Genomic DNA, 19,225 nt, shown 5'->3' with positions numbered 1-19,225 from the left:
CTTCATTGGAGCACGACATCGTTGTTGCTATGCTCGAGTATGAAATGGAGCAGCGCACACCCGAGAAGCTGTGCTTGTTGTGATAATGCATGCGCTGAGTGATAATGATGCTCATTATTGAGTAAAAGATCAAACCGCTCACTGCAGCCAAAGAAATTGTAGATGTAGCTACACTTGCTATCTTAACTTATACAAACATACAGCAAAGAATCTGCATGTGACACATATTAGTACAAACACATATTCAAAGTCCATATTGGCAGCTATTCCGCAATACCCCTTGTTCTTTGGCAAACAAAAGCAAGCAGGACTGCATACAAAAGCGAATTGATCTCTCTAACGAGCTCTCAATTGCTTAAGAATAATCATAAACACACAAACAATTCGTGCCTACTTAGGTAAATAGCGCATTGATCTCTTCAACGAGCTCTCAATCGCTCAAAACACAAGTACCTATAAGATCACGTTTACAAGTCCACGTGTTAGGGTGTATCTAATTACACAACATTCGGACATAAGAAATATAAAGTAAATAACAAAGCGGTTTTAAATAATTACATTAAGAACTTACTAATTACAATCGGAATAAATAAATAAAAAATATTTTGATAATAAAATATATGTAAATAAAATATTTTAACTGTAAGAAATGGTAATAATAAAAAATCAGTTTTACATGAAATAAACTCTTATTTATTTATTATATTAGTATTCGGCTTACACTGAGCAAAATTTGATTCATATAGACAGATTTTTTACCCTACAGTACAAATAATGAACAATAACAAAAATCAAAATACACCTGGAGCTACACGCTCAAAACAGATTGTTAAATTTATTTCAGAAATTGACAGTTTAACAAGATACTGCACTAGATTTGCTTCTTCACCGATTCACGAAAACTCGAAATCGTTATTAGAAATAAAAAGCCAAAATCTTAACAATTTTTGGACTCGTCTCCAAGTGGCTCATGACGCCATAGTAGATTCTGACGATACAGATCTACCACACAATTTTAAATTATCGGCTTACACAATATATGAAAACTGCTTACATCAGTACGAAGAAACAAAAGCGATTGTACGATCAATTAAAGCTAATAAAAGCAATTGCACCTACTCCACATCCGAGAGTAGAGCTGTGCCACAAATGCATATCAAGAGGCAAGTTCAGGCATCCACCTCGAGGTGCCCGCATGTGACACAGAAAGATTCTATGGAGGTTATGAAGAATGGCCGTCCTTCCGTTTACATCAACCATCCACAACTATCAAAAGCACAGCCGTTCCCGCGACAGTCGGGTCTACGTAACCGGAACGGACCCGGCAGAATTCTGCCGCTACAACAACAACATCAAAAGCACAAAAATTGTATCACCTCCGATACAAGACAAAAGGTCAAGCAGGCGTCATAGTAAAACAGTTCGCTCTTAATGACGATAATTTCAATATGGCTTGGGAAGCTCTAAAAGCGAGATATGAAAACGAAAGAATACTGGTCGATAAACAAATAACGACACTAATGAACTTGCCAAAAATTAAGAAAGAAACAAGTGTAGAATTCATCAAACTAGAATCTACTGTTTCAAATTGCTTGTCAATTCTATCGACACTAAATATTCCGTAAGACATCTGGGACCCAATTCTGGTAAACATTTGCACCGCCGCATTACCAGAAAAGTCGTTACTTCTATGGGAGCAATCGCTCCCATAACGAAAAAAGTGCCCAACGTGGCAACTAATGAACGATTTTCTCACCACCCAATATGAAATTGCGGAAAGGTTAGAAGAGAAAATAATCAAAACTAACATTAAATACGACCAAAAAGGAAGCTGAAATAGATCCCAGCTAGAAGCAACAAAAATTTAAACAAAAACTTTTAGAAAATACAAAAGTTCACCTCAGAACAAAGAAAACAAAGCCAGAGGGCATAAACTTATATCTTGCAAAAACTTAAAAGTTAACGAACAAAATAATTTTGTCAGGTCAAAAAGACCTTGCAAAAATTGTCTGTCACATGCGCATACATATACAAATTGCAAAAGCATATTTAATTGCTTACATTGTCACAAAAGATATCATACAATGCTTCATTATAACACATATTCCCTCTCACACCAAAAAAGCGCTCATACAAAAACAAAAAACGGAGACCACGGGTTTAATTGTAAAAGCAAAACCCGAAATTCAAAATTATAAAAATTGCTTATCATGTTGCTCAAAAGCACAAAAAGCTCAAACCCTGCACATCGAATTACAAAGTGGACCAGTTACAGAATTAGTTACCACTATACAAACTGAAGGTGAGTATAATACAAACAAATACCTTAATACACAATTAAGGAAATTTCAAATGTTAAGGAAACTTCCCCCTATAACAAACAAAACTCTAAAAGATCAGTATTGTGAAGACTTCTCTAGAGCCACAACTACTCGATCAAATAATGGTCGGTACGTCGTACGACAACCAATAGACCCACAATTTTCTAATACTCCACAATTTGGTATAAAAAACAAAGTCAGAGTGACCTCTGACAAGCCAAATTAATAAAAGCACATACAACTTTTCGGCCCCACAGGATGGCCTTCGCCAATAATGAAAAAACAATTCTGAACAAATCCTAGAGCGGTGGCGGGCAACTAAACGCCAAATTAGTGCATACGTACTAAAACACAAAATATAACACAGTTGTATCAAAAAGTCGAAAAACCGACATTTTCAATAATTTTCAAAAATAAATAAAATCTCAAAAGGAAGTTAAGGGATCACCAATGCGATAAAGTGACGCACCTACATTTACAAAAAGCAAGGGTCGCTCTTATCGCATCTATCCAAGCGCTCCTCATTTGGGTGAGTTAGGGAAATCAGCTCTACAAAGCATCAACTTAATTATGAAGAATTTTCTACTCTATGAATCGGAGCCGTTCTCCATTCACGGCCATTCTCTCGCAAGATCCCTCTAATTTCATAGTCCTAAATCTAGGGCTAAGGAGTACCCATTCTGGCCACATCTGAGCCAGGCGCCTATAAGCCGATAACATAGAAAAGGCAAATAATAAACAACCGGTATGCCATACCGATGAAATAAGAAATTTAAGTAACCGCTAACAAATTATTACATGCAAACAACTTGTTTGCTATAATAATACAATAAGTCGTCAAAACACGCAAACGCAATTACTACCTCAAGCACCAATACTTCCACAAAATACAATTTTCTATCAAAACCATTACATATTACATGTCTCAGATTATATATATAAAACTAGGCAAAATATTCGCCTACGGAGGCCAGGATGTTTAAATGAGTTAAGCATCCACCTCCTCTATCCGGTAAAACTGGCGCATCCTAATGCTACAGCGCAACTCAACACATCTGTACGCCAACCCACTCAACAAAAAGCAAGGGCAGCGGGAAAGCAGACTCACTTCGTCACATGCAGTTCGCACATCAACGTACGTTTTTTCGTGACCGATCTCGCGCTGCAATAAAACTCTCGCTTATACCCATTAAACCATACATTTTTATTGTTAAATACGAATTGTCAAAACTAATCTTTTTAATTAAATTAAATTGTATTGAAAAATATAAGAGTGTTTTTCTTACCCTCGTTTAATCATAAACCACATACATATGTATATAACATATTGAAAGGAAACGATATAACTCACTCTGATTTCCGGCAGGGGCTTTTGGGGATAATATGAGTGTATGTGGTGATCTTTTTTTGTGTTTTTAGTATTATCTAACTTACTTTACTGGACTTGCGTAGCAGTACGCCTAGGTACCAGACCCTTAACTCCGGCTGCGTTAGCTTGTATTTGGCCCTGCGGGACCGCCGTTAGGTATAACTTCGCAGGACCGTTCTCTTATCCGGAGTTTGTGGGACCGCTGTTGCGGCCCACTCTTTCATTTTCACCCATACCAGCTTTGATTGCAGCTTGTGGTTTTCGTATCTCGAGCAGAAGAAAAATATATGCTCGGCGTTTTCATCGGCACTGTTGCAGAATGAAAATTTTGTGTCATCGTCGGGATCAAATCTCTAAAGGTATTCCCTGAAACAGCCAGGCAACAATCCAGGCTGAAAAGTTTTTAATGAGCTTGTGCGTACATCTTCCTTTTTCTGCCGCGTCCCATTGTCTTTGCCACTCTTCGAGTCTCACCTGTCTCTCCTTTTTTCGCTCGTCAGCCGTAAGACTCCTATTCATATCTTTATATTTTAGGTAGACTTTACCTAACTCTGAGGCCATTAAATCCGGAGTCATAAGATCGGATATGATACTGGCCGCTTCATGTGAGACCGTTCTGAATGCACAGGCCACTCTAATGGCGCATAGCCTGGCCACTGCCTTTGCCTTATTGGCATTTGTTTGCCTTTTGCCATTACTATTTTATAGACATCACGCCACGAATTTTCATCTCCCTTCTCGCATAGTTCTTTGAAGCTTAAGGTCTTACTTTTTTAAAAGTTTTTTGAACTCATTTCGCTTTCTTTTAAAGTATTCTCGCAGTTTCGTGTATTCTGGCGTACCTAATCTTCTTTAGGAGAGGCGTCTCGCTTTATGACACTCGCTTCTTAGTGTGATAATCTCTTCGTTCCGTTTTGTCTTTTTCCACACATGGCTGCGTCGCAAGTTTTACTTACGTGACTCACCAGCATTTTAGCTTGTCGGTCAAAGTCGGTCTAGCTACTCAATCTTTCATCCAGCATGAAGTCCAAGATTTCTCATCTAGCATTTCCACCTTTCATCACTTTCCGTTTTTTTTAGACTGCCTTGGTTTCGCGGCTGCTTGCGTATAGTACGATTTCCCCAAGAGCGGCTTGTCTTGGAAGGCGTTTTCACCACAGCCCCATTTGGCTGCTTTGCTTTCTTTGTCGGGAATTAAGGTACTCGTAGATTGTCTGTTTCAGTAAATCTTGGGCCGTTTCGCATAGATTTATTTTAATTCGTACAACTTTCATTTCGCCTTTTTACATGCCGCTTAGTAGAGGGGACATTTCCAACTTCTCATTGGGTGTATCCGTATCCTTTTTTCCGTTAGCTTTGCATGACACACACGATGGTTTTTTGTCGCATTCTTTTGCGAAGTGCCCCTTTTCACCACATTTTGCACAACATTTGCTTCTGTCATCCTCGCTGGTACACGCCCCCGCCAGATGCCCAAATTCCAGGCATCTGAAACGCTTCCTAAGGTTCGGCTTCTATCCTAATCTTGATTTTGCGTACGTCAATCAGTGTTCTTGCGCCCGATGCCGGAATGATGATCACCGCCGTCTGCGTACACGCGTATGCCTGCCTCATGCTTTTAATTGAGCTTTCCCTGAGGGAGCTTAGCTCATTAATTTGCGATTGAATTGCATGTACGATGTATTTTTTTGTTGTTACTCATCTAGGTCGCGGATCTCTGTTGATCTTATCTGTGCCTGGTCACCTAATACTTTACATATCTCCTTTTCATATGTACGCGTGTTTGTCGTTTGAGCCTTTTTCATTTCCAGGAGTTTCTCGCCTTTTGCCGTCTTTCTGATTCTCGACACGTCCTCTCCAAGCTCATTTTCTTTTTCCTCCTCCTTTTATAGGAATGACGCCTTTCTTCCTCTTGCTAGCTATAGGCTTCTTTTGCATTTCCTCTTGAAATGCTTTTTTCTCTGGCGGGGGCGCGTCAGTTGCTCATCCTCGCGAGGCTTTGATTGCCGTTGCTCGTCTTGCAGTCTTGTACACTGCTGGTATTGTTTTTGGTATCTTTTTTCGAATAATTCTCCATTTGTTTGTTTCTTCCCGCGTATCGTCTCCTGCCGCTCATCGTCGTGAATTGCTTATTCGTTTTAACTTATTTCGCAACTAACCTGTTGCTATAGGCCGTTCGGCTATCCGCGACCTGCCAACCCCCCGGTAGCTTAGAGCCTAGCTCTAGAATGCTTCTTAAGTGCCGACCGGATCAGTAGTACCGACCACCCAAGCGGTCGATTAAGGGGCTATACCGATGTGCCCCTACACCGAAACAATCCGTGGGCTTAAAGTTCTATACTACGACCGTTGGTCGGCACAAGAAACGCCGTCCCCAATACTGGCACCAGCTCCTTTTTTGGACACTTCCGTCGTCGGAAGTGTATGTGGTGTGTACGTATCTGAATGTGCGTGCTTGTGCTTCTTTCTCCGGTCCATTTGTTGCTGTTGTGATTTCCTGGTAGCTTTTTGTATTAATTTTGTTTTTTTGTTTGTGGATTATTTGTCACAGCTCTTCAGCTCTTATATTGCATATGTTATGTTCTTCGATTTGCGCACCACGACTTTTACAGATAAGTATAAAACCTTGTTTTCCTGTTTTTGTTTTGGTTTCGGTCACTCATACATACATGTATATTATTTTTTGCACTGCACTTTCTGTCACCCCTTTTTTTTCTTTTTTTTTTGTAACTGCACTTTTCTTCACTTTTTCATATGTTATATATTGGGTTGTCAAAAAAGTCTTGTGGTATTTTTATTGAATTTTTTTTTTATTGAAATTGAAATGAATTTTTGATGACTCATGCACAGCTCTTGGCCGATGCTACGGCTGCTACTATGCCGGTCTCTTTCAACCAATTCAGCTATTTTATCGCAATTTTCGACGACAGGCCTTCCGGAACGTGGCGCATCTTCGACCACCTCTACACCAGAACGAAAACGTTGAAACCATCGTTGTGCGGTGGAAATGGGAACTGTATCGGGTCCATAAACTGCACAAATTTTATTGTCGGCTTGAGTTTCATTTTTGCCTTTATCATAGTAGTACTGTAAAATATGCCGTATTTTTTCTTTATTTTGCTCCATGTTTGCGACGCTATAACTCACGAACGACTTAAAAGAAACGACAATCAATCAAACACGTGTTAGCGCGTGAAATGAGATTTCCAAGAAGGTATAGCATGACCCGATGCGACGAATAAAACTAGAACTACGCGCTTTCAGCGCCAACTAGCGAAAATACCGTAAGACTTTTTTGACAACCTAATTTATATGTATGTACATGAAATTTTTTTAAAATTTTGTCACCACCGTTATTTTTTCCGTTTTGCCAAATTTTTTGTCACCAACAAGTGTTTATTTTTTTCAAACATTGACCTTTTTTTTCCAAATATCACTACCGGTACTTTTTAATACGCTTTTATTAGCTTCACTTGTACAGTGAAACTTCGATAAGTCGTAACCTCGATAAGCGGAAAACCTTGATATTTCATAGAAAAATTCGCGAAAAATGCATGTATTTCGGTCCCTTTGATAACTCGTATTTTTCTTGAGACAAAAATTGAAAAATGTGTATCAAAAGCCTCCACAACTCGTATTTTTTCCTCAAAAGCCTCTACAACTCGTATTTTTTTTCACAAAAAACCGTACGTGACGAAAACATAGTACGTTTTTTAACCGTTATTATTTTACAGTTACGCTTATTCATAAGTTTTGCTTTGTTTTCTACAACTAGCGTAGAATTGAAAATTAGCGTCTTTTTTTCATGGCATCAAATGTTGAAGACACTATTTTTAATGACATTGTAAGCATTGATAATGCCATAGATAAAATACGCCAAAATAATGTCCGTCAAAACGTATTACGGATTTCTTTTAAAATTAACACTTTTCTTAATTTTTTTGTACAATTTTTCAAAATACATACATAAATATATTGATTGAATAACATATGTATTTTATATTTTAAAATTTAAATATGTACAATCATTTCTTGTTTTTTATGTAAAATTGAAAAAATAAATAAAAAAAACTCTATAATTCGTATATTCTGTATGTTGCCTCTATAAGTTGTGTAACTTGATAACTTGAAAAACTCCATAACTCGTATTTAAGATGTGCAAATACGAGTTATCGAAGTTTCACTGTAACTTTTTTAAGTGGTACTGAAATGTAGAATATTTGAGCGACACTGTAGGAAGGCGATAGTAAGTTTAAGCAGCTCACCAAAAAGATGCGCTTAAAAGTATGCAACATCTATATAAAACTAGTTTTAGTGACATTTAAATAGCATGCTGATTTGGGCGTCGACCGTTCATAAGATGCAAGGTTGTACAGTAGAACCTGTAGCAATTTATCTGGGCTCTCGACTGTTTGCTGCTGGATAAGCTTATGTAGCACTTAGTCGTTGTAGATCTTTGGACTGTATTTGAATTGAAGAACTGGACTGTTCAAAGTTGACAGGTAAAACCCCATGTAACAGTGAAGCTTTAGAAAAAATGATTCGATTAAGAAGTAATAATTCGTAAAGTCGTCAATAGAACTTGGTCGCAAATAATGTAACAATTAGTCAGTGAAAGGTTACGAGTAGATATTAAATGCTGCCTAAGTATCGATTTACTTAACCAATACTACATGTCATAGTTCATATTTTAACAAATTTTGGGGTTTCTCACATCAAACTAAAAAATTAAAAATAAATATAGTTTAAAAAAACTAAAAAACACGCTTTTAAAGCATATCAAACTAAAAAGTGAAAAATAATTCTTTGAATAAACTAACAGTAATAATGAAGGAAAAATTCCTGCATTATTGTGAGAAAAGCGTGGGGTGCTTTGTGACATATTTTTCATATATCGAGCATGCCACGCTTTCCAATGCAGGAATTTTTCCTTCATTATTACTGTTAGTTTATTCAAAGAATTATTTTTCACTTTTGAGTTTGATTTGCTTTAAAAACATGTTATTTAGTTTTTTTAAACTATATTTATTTTCCAAAGTTTTTGGTCACCAACGCACATTGGTCGGTCTTGTATGGAATCAGCGGCCAAAAATATTTCCATTGCCTATATAAAAGTGAAACTTTTGCAAAAGCTTTAAAAAAAAACAAAAATTGATTTTAATAAAATTGATTTACTTTTTGCATGATAGTTTTGACTGGTGATAGAAGGATCTAAGCCCAAAAGTAATAGGTTTAGCAAGACCTGTATTGTAGCGACCCGTTAGTTCTTTCGCGTATGATGTAGTCTATACATCTTAACTTAAACCAGGAATATTTTGAAGTTAATTCCCTTGTAGTGTCTAGCGCAAATCCAGTGCATTTAGGGTTCATTGAACTGATTCCTTTTGGAGTTGAATTCGAACAGGACGGAAATAGCGGGTGGGCGAAGGTCTGGGTTTTTCCAAATTTTTTTGTGCTCTTCATCATTTTGCGAATTTATTATCAGGAACATATGTTGTGACAAATAAAATATTGTATTCCAAATCGTTATTTTCAAATTTCTGCTTATACTCGCTCTGCCCAGGACTGCCATCAAAGTCACATTTTCCTATTAATAATAGGTAATTAGAGGACTTCATTGACGCAGTGTGGTCCAATAATTTTTTTATCTCAACTTCAACATCAGATTCTGAGACCTTTACTTGCTCCGGATAACTGTTGTTCCCTTAAAATGTTATCATAACAGGGTAGTTAATATGAAGTTTTTTGTTAACGAAGCTTTTAATAAGTAAATATAGAATACAATTCGGTCGTCGCTGTGAACGGACGTATTTTTTCTCTGCTCCGCGTTCTATTGTTTAATCTTTTTTAATGCCGTGAGTTTGCGGCCATAGAGTTGATCGTGCTCAGCCCAAGATCAGCTGCAGTAAATGCAATAAATTCTTCCACTTATTGTGTGTGAATTTATCACAGGCTGATGTCGATTTTTTGGTGAAGTCTAAAAACGCTTTTTATTGTAAAGTATGCGTGGTAGTTCGCAGAAATTTTATTCGCTCGCCGCCTGCGTCGCCATCTGTGCGCAATGCTCAATCAAAAAGTGAAGTGAGCGAACCTTTGTTAGATGCTAATGACCTCAATATGGTAAATGCTGTGCTTAATTCTTTGTTTTCGGAAGTTAGTTCACTGAGAAGTGAACAATTCGAGACGCTCGCATTATTACAACAGCGCTGCAGATTAGTGGATGTTAGTCATGTCTGTTAGTCACGACTTTTTTCATGCGTTTTCTGCACCTTCTTCAACTGGCTCTTGTCTTAAGGTGTACTACCAAAATCTATCGGGTATTAGGTGTAAATCAAATATTATTCGCAACTTTTCTTCACATTCGGATTTCGATATTATTGTTATTGTTGAGACTTGGCTGAATTCCAGTTACTTTGATAGTGAATATTTTGATTCAAATCTCTATTACGTCTTCCGTCATGAAAAAACTGGCTGTTTAAGAGGGGGTGGTGTTCTCCTAGCAGTTCATCGCAAATATCGTCTTCGTTTTATTATGCTTGATAATGATGATTCCATTCTGGACCAACTATGTATTTGTATCAATGACGCTCTGTTCATTGTAGTCTCATACATCCCTCCTAATAGTCCTCTAGAGTTGTATAAGTTGCACGCAAATAATATTTCCTCGCTGGTACTAAATAAGGTGAAAGAGAATAATATTTGTGTACTGGGCGACTTCAATTTAAGCAATATCGCCTGGTCTGGTTGTTCCTATAGTCCTGTTCTTATTCCTTCCAATTTTTCGTCTCCTCAGGAGTTATTTCTCATTGATAGCTTGCTTAGTCTCAATCTGATTCAAGTCAACTCATATTCAAATAACCTCGATCGTTTTCTTGACTTAGTCTTTCTCAGCGATAACTTAAAATTCAGGTTTCTTGATGGATTATCTTCAATTACTCCTTTTTGAGGTGGATACTTATCTTTTCGCTCCTGTTAAACCTATTGATGAGCTTGGTTTTAATTTTGCATTTTGTGATTTTGAACGACTCAACAATCTGCTCTCCGAGATTAAATAGGATGATTTACTTTCGGGATTAGATACTGCTAATAGTTTCTCGATTTTTAAGAAATCAATTCAGGAATTTTGTCATAATAATATCCCGCTCAAACATATGCAACCATATAAGTTGCCTTGGTATACTAAGGACTTCAGGCGGTTAAAAAACCTTAGAAATAAATACTACAGAAAATTCTCTTCAACTAAATCTCATGTTTTCTTTGTTCAATATTAGCACTACACAAAACTGTTTAATGAATTGGATAAGTCTCTCTATAAAAGGTTTATTTTTAGTACGAAGTCTGCATTTAAGTCGAACCCAAAGTTCTTTTGGAACTTTGTAAAATCTAGAAGAGCGTGTTCGGCAATTCCCTCTGCTCTACGCTGGGGTGATGAGTCAGCATGCACTCCTGGCGAAATCTCCAACTTGTTTGCTGAATTTTTCAAATCGAATTATGTTCACGATGATCCCGGTACTAATTCTACTTTTTCGGCTAATAATTTCCCATCCATAAATTTTGGCTCACTGTGTCTTTCACAGGATGATATTGCCAAGGCTATTGGTGATATTAAGTCTTCTTCCAAATTGGATCTGGATGGGCTTCCGCCTGTACTTATAAAAAATTGTACTGCCTTGGTATATCCTCTCATGCTTATCTTTAATAAGTCTCTCTGCTCTGGGAATTTTATTTCTGACTGGAAATTGACATGCATTACCCCGATTCTCAAAGGTGGTAGAAAGGATATAAATTTTCTACTATTTCGAAAATTTTTGAGTGTTCTGTTAAAAATAAAAATTTTTTTGCAGTAAAATCAATAATTTATGTCAATCAGCATGGGTTTGTCTCGGGACGCTCCACTGTATCAAACTTAGCGGTTTTTACCGATTATTGTATGTCTGCATTCTCCGCTGGATTTCAGGTAGATTGTGTCTACACAGATTTCTCTAAGGCCTTTGATAAAGTTTCACACAATACTCTAATTAAAAAATTATCATCTTTAGGGTTTCACTCGGTCTTCTTGCAGTGGATTAAATCATATTTACACAATATACGATGCGTTGTCAGTATCGATGGAGTGTCATCTGATTCATTCATTGCGTCATCGGGAGTGCCACAAGGAAGCGTTTTGGGTCCACTTCTCTTTGTACTATTTATCAATGACATCTCCTGTTGCTTCTCTTTCGCTAACTTCCTGTTATATGCAGATGACTTAAAAATTTTTGCAATAATCAAAAACCCACAAGATGTACTCAAACTTCGGTGTGATATTGATTCTTTTTATGATTGGTGCGTGAAATCGAAGCTCCTTCTGAATCTAGATAAATGCTCTCAGATCTCTTATGGTAGGGGACATAGCATCTTATCTTCAAGTTACAATATTTCTAAACGTCCTAAAATGTGTTACTGAAATCAAAGATCTTGAGGTAATCTTTGACAACAGATTTTCTTTCAGTAATCACATCAACTACATCACTTCTAAATCACTCATAATCTTTGTCCGTCGAAATGCTTTAAATTTTTCCGACCTCTACACGTTAAAATTACTGTATACATGTTTTGTTCGGTCCATTGTGGAGTTCGCAGTGTTCATTTGGAGACCATATTGCATTTCGTCAATTAAGAGGATCGAGCGTGTTCAAAAGATATTTCTTAAATTTGCTCTCCGCTCATTAAAGTTCGTTGACCCAATACCTTAATTTACATCTTAAATTGCTGGAAAATCGAAGGTCCATTCTCTAAGTACTAATTTTGCTGGATATGCTCCCCTCAAGCGTGCTATGCGGGAGTTTAATTCGATTTCCGAGAAAGTTCTTCTAGATTTTTCTCACTCTAGGGTATCCTTCATTAATACCCTCAATTCTGTTTTTTAGTTTAAGTTATCTACCTATTTAACTGTAATTTAATTTTCCATTAGTCTGTAAGAATTAATGTTCATAGACTTAACTAAATAAATAAATACTAATGCTTTATTAAATTTGCTTCGGTGATAAGTGATATTTCTTCACACATTTTCTAAACACCAAAGTTCAAAAATATATGGGCGGGAAAGTTTACACAAATATAGGTTGGATATTTTATAAGAGATAATTTTTCAGCTATTTTAACTGCACAGTCTGCGTGTTTCTATTGTCTCACTTCTCTCGCTTTTCGTAGCGCGTACGAATGAGATAGAGCAAAAGTGTATTTATCATTAGTTTTATTGGTTTTTTAAGAAATAGTTTTGATACAAGCATTAGTAAATTTCAAACATTTATCTTTTTATTCCTTATCCTATGAAATCGACCAGTGTGCAACGACTTTTTTTTCCAAACATTGTCGCCACCGTTTTTTTTTCAAAATTTTTCACTATCGGTTTCTTTTTTTTAATTTGTTGAAAGCGTCACCGTGATTAATTTGTTATTTTGTTACCACTAGTGCCGTCCGGTCCGTCCGGTACACCTCGAAGGACCATGTAAAAATATATAAAAACTCCCGGCTTACCCTTTAACTCGGCGACGAATTCGACACAATGAAAAGCTGAATCTGGGAAGGCGGCTGTTTAAACGTGTATGCGCACGAGTTAAATAATAATAATTTTGTGTTTATTATTTTATCTTCTTCTTCTTCTTAATTGGCGTAGACACCGCTTACGCGATTATAGCCGAGTTAACAACCGCGCGCCAGTCGTTTCTTCTTTTCGCTACGAGGCGCCAATTGGATATTCCAAGCGAAGCCAGGTCCTTCTCCACTTGGTCCTTCCAAGGGAGTGGAGGTCTTCCTCTTCCTCTGCTTCCCCCGGCGGGTACTGCGTCGAATACTTTCAGAGCTGGAGTGTTTTCATCCATCCGGACAACATGACCTAGCCAGCGTAGCCGCTGTCTTTTAATTCGCTGAACTATGTCAATGTCGTCGTATATCTCGTACAGCTCATCGTTCCATCGAATGCGATATTCGCCGTGGCCAACGCGTAAAGGACCATAAATCTTTCGCAGAATTTTTCTCTCGAAAACTCGCAACGTCGACTCATCCGCTGTTGACATCGTCTAAGCCTCTGCACCATATAGCAGGACGGGAATTATGAGAGACTTATAGAGTTTGGTTTTTGTCTGTCGAGAGAGGACTTTGCTTCTCAATTGCCTACTCAGTCCGAAGTAGCACCTGTTGGCAAGAGTTATCCTGCGTTGGATTTCTAGGTTGACATTGTTGGTGGTGTTTACGCTGGTTCCAAGATAGACCAAATTATCTACAACTTCAAAGTTATGACTGTCAACAGTGACGTGAGTGCCAAGTCGCGAGTGCGACGACTGTTTGTTTGATGACAGGAGATATTTCGTCTTGCCCTCGTTCACTGCCAGTCCCATTTCTTTTGCTTCCTTGTTCAGTCTGGAGAAAGCAGAACTAACGGCGCGGGTGTTGAGACCGATGATATCAATATCATCGGCATACGCCAGCAGTTGTACACTCTTATAGAAGATGGTACCTTCTCTGTTGAGTTCTGCAGCTCGAACTATTTTCTCCAGGAGCAGGTTGAAAAAGTCGCACGATAGGGAATCGCCTTGTCTGAAACCTCGTTTGGTATCGAACGGCTCAGAGAGGTTCTTCCCGATCCTGACGGAGCTTTTGGTGCCGCTCAACGTCAGTTTACACAGTCGTATCAGTTTTGCGGGGATACCAAATTCAGACATCGCGGCATAAAGGCAGCTCCTTTTCGTGCTGTCGAAAGCAGCTTTGAAATCGACGAAGAGGTGGTGTGTATCGATTCTCCTTTCACGGGTCTTTTCCAAGATTTGGCGCATGGTGAATATCTGGTCGGTTGTTGATTTGCCAGGTCTAAAGCCACACTGATAAGGTCCAATCAGTTCGTTGACGGTGGGCTTTAATCTTTCACACAGTACGCTCGATAGAACCTTATATGCGATGTTGAGGAGGCTAATCCCACGGTAGTTGGCGCAGATTGTGGGGTCTCCTTTTTCATGGATTGGGCATAGCACACTTAAATTCCAGTCGTTGGGCATGCTTTCGTCCGACCATATTTTACAAAGAAGCTGATGCATGCTCCTTATCAGTTCTTCGCCGCCGTGTTTGAATAGCTCGGCCGGCAATCCATCGGCCCCTGCCGCTTTGTTGTTCTTCAGGCGGGTGATTGCTATTCGAACTTCTTCATGGTCGGGTAATGGAACGTCTGCTCCATCGTCATCGATTGGGGAATCGGGTTCGCCTTCTCCCGGTGTTGTGCTTTCACTGCCATTCAGCAGGCTGGAGAAGTGTTCCCTCCATAATTTAAGTATGCTCTGGGCATCGGTAACTAGATCACCTTTGGGGGTTCTACAAGAGTATGGTCCGGTCTTGAAACCTTCTGTAAGCCGCCGCATCTTTTCGTAGAATTTTCGAGCATTACCCCTGTCGGCCAGCTTATCGAGCTGTTCGTACTCACGCATTTCGGCCTCTTTCTTCTTCTGTCTGCAAATGCGTCTCGCTTCCCTCTTCAACTCTCGGTATCTATCCCATCCCGCACGTGTTGTGGTCGATCGTAACGTTGCGAGGTAGGCAGCCTGTTTTCTCTCCGCTGCGACACGGCACTCCTCGTCGTACCAGCTGTTCTTTTGCACTTTCCGAAAACCAATGGTTTCGGTTGCAGCTGTACGTAAGGAGTTTGAAATGAATATAAGTTCCCTTATACCGAATTGTTGATGAGTGCTCTCAGAGAGCAGGAGTGCAAGCCGAGCAGAAAAACGTTCGGCTGTCTGTTGTGATTGCAGCTTCTCGACGTCGAACCTTCCTTGTGTTTGTTGGCGTGCGTTTTTTGCTGCACAGAGGCGGGTGCGAATTTTGGCTGCAACAATATAGTGGTCCGAGTCTATGTTAGGACCTCGGAGCGCACGCACATCTAAAACACTGGAGACGTGTCTTCCGTCTATCACAACACGATCTGGTTGGTGGTTTTTCGATCCGGAGACAGCCAGGTAGCTTGATGTATCTTCTTATGCTGGAATCTAGTACTACAGATAACCATATTTCGGGCCCCGGCGAAGTCGATCAGCCTCAACCCATTTGGGGATGTTTCGTCGTGGAGGCTGAATTTACCGACCGTAGTGCCAAAGATACCTTCTTTGCCCACCCTGGCGTTAAAGTCGCCAAGCACGATTTTGACATCGTGGCGGGGGCATCTCTCATAAGTGCGCTCCAAGCACTCATAAAAGGCATCTTTGGTCACATCGTCCTTCTCTTCCGTCGGGGCGTGGGCGCAAATCAGCGATGTGTTGAAGAACCTCGCTTTGATGCGGATTGTGGCTAGACGTGGAATAAAAATTCATCTTCGTGTTGGGATTTCTAAGAATATCTGCTGCTGCTCCTGTTATTTTGGTGCGTACTAGGCCAAGTGCACTGTAGTATCTAGGGTGTTGGTGAATTCTTTTATACCATCCATAAAGGTCGATACTTGCGATTTCCAGGATCTATATTGATCTTTGTTTCCATCGAACCGTGGAAGTGCTTTGAATAATTTCAGGTCAATTTCCATGGGGTCGTTAATGTGCAAGCGTATTGCTTCGTTTTGATCGCCCGTCGATACTCCTTTAAACGATTGGCTTTAATCAATCGCTGATACTCGATTCTGCTTCTCAATGCTTTGCTGCTGCAAAGTTTGAGTTAGTACGTTGATGTGTGCGCGTAGTTGTGCAATATCTGATGTCATCGTAACTGCTTCTGATATCCCATGACTGCCGTGAATTTTTGCCCTTTTTTCCGTCCGGAAGTGCTCCTGTCTTTAGTGGCTCTGCAGAATTCTGTTTTTGTTCCAATTTTTCAGCAACCTGCTGTGTCTTTTTTGAAGACCGTGGATATTGGTTTTTTAAGTCTTATACTTCAAAGACTGGGTAGAAAGCAAGTTGATTTGCGATCCCGGTTGACCCCCACATAAATAATAATAATAATGTGCTTATTTTTTTTTATCTATTATAGTTTAATATCTCTACCTTCACGTTTGATGTCTCTAATTGCCACAATAGTAATTTAGTGACCCTGTTACAGAGAACGTATAATATAGAGAAGGTTCACGGGCAGCACCGTTTAACGATATTTCATTTTTTGGTGGGGTACTCTTTTCTATTAGTGGATTTCACCACAAAATCAGGGGTACTCTTTTCTATAAGCGGATTTTACCAATATTTAACAGAAGCGTCGAAAATAGCAGAATTGAGCATTTTCAGTGTTAAATGAGAAAAATTATGCTAATTTCAATGTACGCTTACAGATTCGCATATTTTCAATGCGCAAGCGACTATGGATATAATTTATAGATATTCTCAATACATGTACATATGTATATGATAACAAAGCTTATTAGTATACTTATATGTATGTATGTATGTGCAATTTGACCTATTTAATGATGAATTCCATTAGTTGTGTTGGGATTTACAATAAAGTCATATTTCCATTATTACCTAAATTAATATAAATACATACATACATATGTACATACTTATATATTGGGCATTAGAGGTTTTGATAACATTTTGAAGACCAAGCCGGTGCACATATTCGCATATGGATGTAATTATGTTTACATATAAACAGATTTTTAAAAACCATACCCGTAATGATAAATTTTTTTTTTGATAAAATCCCGTTTTGATAAAATCTTAAAAGACATGTGCATATAAGAATGTGTACATGTAAACAGATTTAAAAAACCATACGCATAAAGTTCACATATTCTTCACATACATATGTATGTAATTTTGTGTTCATGTAAACAAATTTGAAAGAAACATTCGTATATATTTACATACAAAGTTAAACATAATAATATAAAAAATAAACATAATGTAAATTTGTCTACACACAACTTTGTATGTAAATATATACACCCATTGCTTCATACAAAAGCTCTGTTGTCACTTTGTCAAAAAGTTAATTGTAGAATATCGGAGCTGTACTGATACCGCTTCCCTTGCCGCTGTACAGCTTCGCTTACAAACCAGCGTAAACATGTACGAGTATGTATGTTTGTGTGTGAGCTTTCATACATATCAACGCAGCTGCGTAAAAATATTTCAGAATTACAAAATATTTTTTACATTCGTTGACAAATACAGTCAATCCTGGTTATGTGCCACAATCATAGATACAGATATTTATAGTTAGTTAAAAATAATAATATAATATGGTACATAAGCGACTGCGGATACTTAACCGAGTCGTACTTAAGACAATAATTTCTATGATATTTCAAAAAACAAACCGGGAGATGCAGCAAGATATAATATAGGCTGTTAAAAATTATGAGGGAGGGATTTGATTTTCATTTAAGCGGAGTACTACTTAACCGGGATTGACTGTACACATGAATCAGAGGAATATTGAATATTTTCTTTGAAACATTTCTTGAATTCAGTCGAAAGCCTATGATGCTAGTGCTGCGTACTATAGTTTATATAATAATTTGTTTATTATGTAAGCTTTAATAAAATAAAATAAAAAATTTCTTGAATTGAAAATCGACAAATAAACTATGTAGTCATTTTTATTATAATATATTTTAATACTTATTTTTGCGGGGTTGACACTTTTTCCTTCTCATACATTTCAGAAATATATTCAATTAATGATTTTTAGCTTTTGAAATCGTCGCGAAAAGACGCTTGTAGGCAAGGCATGTTCGGGGAGATGTAATGGCGTCTGCTTTTATGAATGAAATGATATTTTCTGATGCTTTTTCAAACGATTGTTGTTTTTGTAGAACAATATTTGTAATTTTTGCGGGTGACATATGCACATGAGAACGCATGTAAGTTTGTATGTTGTGTATGCATTGTTTGTGTGGGAATGTCATACGCACATATTTACATACGTGTGTACTCATATTGTGAGTATGTGTGTATGATGATTTTTTGAAACTATTGTTGTTTTTCCAGAAAAATGTTTGTATTTTTTGATTTACATGCGTACGCATACATTATTTGTGTGAGAATGTCATACGCACATACAGGGTAGGCCATTTAAAGTTGACCCATTTGTTTCTAAAAAAAAAGAACAAAAGAAAACAATGTTTTTTGTTCATTTCAAAAATAATTTATTTTGGTCCAAGGGGATTTGTTTCAGCTAATATTTAAAAATTAGATCGCGTAAATGGGCACCTTTAGCTTTGACAGCTAAATGCACTCTTTTTTCGACATTTTCCATGACTTTGGCCAATGTTTCGGATGATATGGCGGCTGTTTCACGTCGAATGTTGGCTTTCAGTTGAGCTAAGGTCTTTGGCTTATTAGCGTATACCTTGGATTTCAAATAACCCCACAAATAAAAGTCTGGTGGCGTCAAATCTGGTGATCTCGGTGGCCAGTCAACATCACCATTTTTCGTTTTTAGCCATTTCGATGGCCCATTTGCCAAAATTAAGGCGTCGCGGATAATCAGCTGGGTTTAGTTTTTGTGCCATTTGAATTTTATATGGAAACATCTTCAAATCTTTATGAATTATGCGTCGGAGAGTGGTGCGAGAGATGTCTAATTC

At 38.0% G+C, this 19,225-nt stretch overlaps 2 protein-coding genes across 3 annotated transcripts in view; both read left to right on the top strand.

The window, feature by feature from the left end:
- LOC105227852 (uncharacterized) overlaps positions 1-19,225 on the top strand; it is a 65,929-nt gene that overhangs the window by 39,322 nt on the left and 7,382 nt on the right. The window lies entirely within an intron of this gene.
- LOC125776664 (uncharacterized) overlaps positions 1-19,225 on the top strand; it is a 51,545-nt gene extending 32,320 nt beyond the window's left edge. Inside the window, exon 2 of the mRNA XM_049450159.1 lies at positions 1-19,225. This exon is cut by the window's left edge and continues 13,950 nt beyond it. The gene's annotated coding sequence lies outside the window, so the exon portion shown is untranslated.

Source organism: Bactrocera dorsalis, chromosome 2 (genome assembly GCF_023373825.1).
Source record: "Bactrocera dorsalis isolate Fly_Bdor chromosome 2, ASM2337382v1, whole genome shotgun sequence".
NCBI classification, from domain to species: domain Eukaryota; kingdom Metazoa; phylum Arthropoda; class Insecta; order Diptera; family Tephritidae; genus Bactrocera; species Bactrocera dorsalis.
Note: the sequence above shows the minus strand (reverse complement) of the source record. Positions and strands in the feature narration are given on the sequence as shown.